Below are 5844 nucleotides of genomic sequence, written 5' to 3'. Positions count from 1 at the left end.
ACAATGCAAACATTTAGGATTATATCTCCTGACTGTACTCCACCAAGGAATATTGCTGGGCACAGAGTGTTCAGTACCAGGAATAATACTGCCTCTCTAGAAAAGCATAATTTTCTTCTCAGTAACGCTGTCTGCTTCAGATATTCACAGTCGTCAATTGTTTGGTCCTTGTATTCAATGCGCTCCTCTACTCAGACCTACATATGCCAAAAGATTAACTAAAGTTACAGGGTGATTAACTGTGACTGTTGGTTACCACCACATACAGTTCCAGAACATAAAACAGCGAGAGCATAACTTGCTTGTGAGAAAAGCAAAACTTTCTCAAAGGGTGATGCAGAGCAAGACACAGCACGGATGGTACTGACCCAGCAATTTGACCTTTCTTCTTGTGCATATTCTATCATGAATACATTTCAGCAAAGGCATGCATGTATTAAAAAAAATCCTCAAAAACATATCCCACCACTCTGTTTCCTCACAGACAAGGACAAGAAAATAAACATTTGACAGGCATCAATCACAGTGCCTGTCACATAGTTGAAGTGAAATCTGTGAGAACCTCTGGAGATGAGGACCCACCTAAGCTGAATGCCCAGGCTGTATCTGTTATCTTCAAGCTACCTATCAGTGCCAAATCTAGGGTACAGTAGATTATTTTAGCAGTCGGTATATTTAAGCAGTCAGTATGAATCCAATGAGACAAAACCCTATAGAAGAACAATTTATGGCTATATTAGTAAATTAAACAGTTTCAGGAAGCATTTCCAGGTACTGTTGTCAGTACTACAAGATTTCTGGAATGACTGCTAGTGCACTTTTGGCCTGAGTCAACAGGCAATCTCCCCAGAAATTTCTTTGCAGATTTTGAGAGTTAACATAGGGCAGGAACCATTTCCACAAATCAGACCAGATGTTCTGGAGAGTTTAATAGTTGAGCCGAGACTGTTTTGTTCCATTTAGTCTTGGGAAGAGAGAATAGGTGTTGATACTGTGTTGGTTAATCAATAGAAAGAGGTGTATTCTCCAAGTATGCTGGGCCACTGGCCCAGTACTGAATCAGAAGGAAAAATATTGGCAATTGTTTTTCTTGCCACCTTTCATGTGGAAATGTATATTTTCTGTGCAGCTTGCTTTCTTTACCAGCACAAAATGGTTGAAATGGTATTTTTTCAGAATATTTTCATTTTGTTTGAACATATGTTACTGCATTCAATAATTAACTGAAGATGAAAAGAGCTTATTGACAAATTTATGCGTGTGTGTGTGTATATTTCACAGTAAGTGAAAGTAAAGATGTAACTAAAACTGTCATTTCTAGACTTTTGCTGTCAATGAAGAATGAAAGCTAAAAGGTCATGTTTAAAAACAATGAATACTAAGATTGTTTTTCTGACTGTTATACCAGTAACTAGTAACTAGTGTGCCAGTAACTAAATGGGAGTGTATCTGGCTTGCAGATTTATGTTATGCTCTCATCCTGTTAGTATCACAATTTTTTAAACAAGAAATTAGACTGAAAGTGTGAGTTCTGATTGAAATGAATTTAAATATAACTATTATCATCCATGTAAGACAAAAAGTGCTTCTCATCATACATATTGAGTTGAGATGGAATCACTTTTCTTCCACTCAAGTTTTCTTACATTCCCCCTGCATGAACATAATACACCAGATGGAATCCTTCATCCTCTATATTTTGGTCCTTCAACTGCAGCCATAAGTTTGATGTCATTTTAATAGTATTTGTGCCATGCAATGGCTTGTAATAGGCTCCAGAATGATTTTCCACTCTAATATGTACTTCCCCAAAAGATTCAACAGCAAAGCATAACTATCAGCTACATGAAAAGTAACTGCCATAGTCTGAAGCTTTCAAAGTTAATACTGCACTACTAAAATATTGGAGTATCTCACTTTATGACATCAAAAGCCTTTACTTTATGTATAGTACTATAATCCCAAGTTTTTTTAGCTAAATGAGTATGGCTGCTGGTTGTCATTTTTGCCTGATTGAATGTTTTACAACATTATTCCAATCTTTATGATTTTTTATAACTTTATATTTCTCTTCCACCTACTAAAGAGTGAAAAGAAGTATAACTTAAAATCAAGTTAAAATAACTGTGCTATAGTCTGACTGAAATACTTCAGATTTTTAAAGCTCAAACATTTCCCAAGTCAAGTGCAAGTGACCTGGATATAAGATAGGTATATATTACCCACTTATTTTTATTTTGCAGTTTGAAATAAAAAATATTAAGTGTTGCAATGTATTATCATAATCAAAACAAAATTGTTCACGTTCTCCTCAGTTTGCATTATTACAACAATATGCATTTTATACACCAAAACTTAATTCTTGAAACAAATATTCTTCAAATGTAATGCCATTTGGATCTAAACCTAGATATGGATTTAAATTTTATATGTGGCATCTCAAGATTAATTTTCTTGTTATGTATTCATATATGACCAGATTTTGTAATAACTTTGCCTGGATTCGAGAATTGCAGGTTCAATATGTGTATAGTGTCATGGTGGGTTGACCTTGGCTGGCTGTTAGATCCCCATCCAGCTGCTCTCTCTCTCCTTCCTTGACAGGATGAGGGGGAGAAAATAAAATGAAAAAGCTTGTGGGTCAAGGTAAAGACAGGGACATAACCTACCCATTACCGTCACAGGCAAAATGGACTCAACTTGGGGACAATTAATTTAATTTATTGCCAATTAAAACAGAGTTGGACAATGAGAAACAAAGACAAACTAAAACAACACTTCCCTCCCACCCCCTTTTTTTCTCCATAAAGCTCAACTTCACTCTATTGCCAACTCCTCTACCTCCCCTCCCTTGCCCTGAGTGGCACAGGGGGATGGGGAATGGCGGTTGTGGTCAGTCCATAACAGCTCCGCTCTGCAACTCCTTCCTCCTCACATTTTTCCCTGCTCCAGCATGGGTCCTTCCGCAGGCTACAGGGAAATACTTCCTTCAGCATGGTTTCTCCATGGACTGCAGGGCAATCTCTGCTCCAGCACCTGGACCACCTCCTCCCCTTCCTTCTTCTCTGACCTTGGTGTTTCCAAGGCTGTTTCTTGCATTCCCCTCCCCCCGCCTCCTCTTTGCCCTCTGGTGGTTTTGCCCTTTCTTAGATATTTTCCCCAGAGGCACCATTGTCTTGTCTGAGAGGCTCAGCTGTGCCCTGTGGTGGGTTGGTTGGGGCTGGCCGGAACAGGCTGTGTCCAGCATGGGGCAGCCCCGGCCTCTCCTCACAGAGGCTGCCCTGCAGCCCCCACTGCCAGCGCCCGGGCACCTGCACCCAGTACAAATGTCCCTTACTTTTAAATAATGAAGTTTAAGTATTCATGAGGTTTTGGTTTTTAAAAATATCCAGGTACACTTGAAAGTTATTTTGCATTGTTCCGAAAGTAATAAAGATTTGTATTCAGATTTTTTCACTTGTTAACTCTCTCCTCCTTTCTTCTGCCTTCTTAGGTGTTCATAAATTGACTCAGAGAAGAGACTATTTTTTCCCCTAATTCAGCCAGGAAGTTCTGAATGATCAGAGTACCCAGATATTAATGGTTTATATCACAAAATGGTGTAGTGTCTTAAAACTAGAAGTGGGGTGCAGTTTATGAGGATATGACTTTTTAAAATAACTGTGTAAATACCAGCAGATCAACCATGATCTTTCTAAAACTTTCAACTCTGAAAACTCCTGGATGAGTTTGAAAGCCATAGGCACAGCTGATATCAACATAACTGAAAAGTTTATTGTAAAGGATATAATTATGAAGACAGATTTATGGGGCATCCTCCTAGTTGAAGTCTTAAAGGACTGAAAGACATAACTCCATGCAGATACATGGCTGAAAATTGCAATCGTGACATGTTTCTATCTTTGATCAGTAATTATAGGGTTTGGCTTCTTTTCATTCAGCACTAGTTTCCTTCTCAATGGCCTGCAGTCATTCAGATTGATCAATGATCTAATCATGTTATCCTTCCATCAGCTTAGTCTCAAATCCTTTTGTGGGATCTTTTACAGTTTAATAGAGCTTATTTTCAAGTTAGAAAGATCTGAAGAGTTCAAGATTAAGATCTAACCAGACCCCACATAGCCATTCAGTATTGATTTGCAGTCTCGAATGTAAAATCTCAAACTTTCATTTGAGAACTTACTATCTCTTTTCATGGAGGCCTTCCCATTATAAGTCTATTTGAGGATCTTGTTTAAGGAGATCATTTTCCCCTTGTTTTATTTCTCATTTTTCATGACAATCTTCAGTGTAGTAGCAGCAAGATCAAATCTCTAATGACATTCAGAAGTTGCAAATTAAGTCTTTAGTTTTACCATTTGTTCTGAATGTTCAAAATTTGCATCTGTATCTGCTCCATTGAAGTACTTTGATAATCTCTTGTTTGAATGGAACAATATGCAGGACTTTCAATTTGCACTTATTTCAGTCACCTTTCCTATAAATATTCTTCCTTAACCACACAGGACACAAGGAATGAGAAGTTACTTACATTGATCCAATTATTTTAAATAGAATGAAATAATTCTGAAATCATTTATGTGAGGCTAAACACATCAAAAATTATTGGGTAAATGGCTGTAAAACTGCTGCTTACCCTAGGATCGGGCCTTGCTTTCCCTAGTGTTGCAGAAAGCCCCATTGCCTTTGACAATAATTTTGATTTTTTTATGTATCATTTTAATCTTTCCTATATCTTATCAGTGAGACAGGGCTAAAAGGATTACACATAAAATGCAAGATGTACTTGTGCCATAGATTTGAGCAGTGATAATAACAATGTTTTCTGTTTTCTTCTCTGTTGGCTTTCTGATGATTCCTAATATTCTTTTTTTTTTTTTAATTGCTAATGATTATTAAGGTGATGGTTTCATAGAACTATTTTTAATATAGTTATAATCTCATTCTTGAATGGGAATAGTAAGCGTATAGCTCATCACTCTGTATGTATGCCAAAACTTGTTTTATTCCTTCTGCATTACTTCACATTTATCACCACCTGGTCTTGGCTGTCAAATTATTATCCAGTCACTCAATAGTATGAGAACTTTCTGGGAATCTCCACACATGACTTTTGATTTTATCATCCTGAATAATTTAATATATCAACAAACTTTGTCACCTCACTATTTGTTCCTTAATATAAGCTCAATATAATAAAAAACAGACCAGGTATAGATCCCACTGGGACCAAACTAGAACCTCTATTACAGAACATAGCCATTGATCACTACCTTTTGTTTTATCATTCAACCAGGAATTAATTCAATTAGATTTTCAAAAAAACTCTTAACAAAACTAATCTTTCATGATATAAAAGACCTTTTTGAAAATTCAGCTGGATCCTCAACTGGAATATCAGAGGTTACTGTTGCTTATTGGCTTTTATATTTCTTCCCGGAATTTTATCAGACCTGCTAGTGATTTGCCACTACAGAATCCAAGTTATTTGTCCCCCATCATATCATAGTTATCTTTACGTCTACTAATTCTATTCTTCATTATAATTTCAACCAACTTACTTGGTATGGAAGTTTTATTTCATTGGTTTCTTGCTCCCTAGACATTACTTTACAATTTGACATCACATTTATTACCTTCCAGTCCCCAGGTACTAAAGCTGTTTTAAGTGTTAATGTGCTCAGAAGAATGTAATAGTTAGATGGTTTCTTCTTCAAGTTTTTGTGTGACTCCTTGTTGGTTCCATTCTTAGGTTTTTGGGTTTTTTTTTAATATTTCTGTTGTTCCTTTTGTGGTTCCTCTGGTTAGTCTCCTCTAGAGAATGATCCCAGCCTAATCTTCCTA

The sequence above is a fragment of the Pygoscelis adeliae genome, unplaced genomic scaffold, assembly GCF_000699105.1.
Source record: "Pygoscelis adeliae isolate BGI_AS28 unplaced genomic scaffold, ASM69910v1 Scaffold168, whole genome shotgun sequence".
NCBI lineage: Eukaryota > Metazoa > Chordata > Aves > Sphenisciformes > Spheniscidae > Pygoscelis > Pygoscelis adeliae.
The sequence above is the reverse complement of the archived record's forward strand: the minus strand, read 5'-3'. Positions refer to the sequence as shown.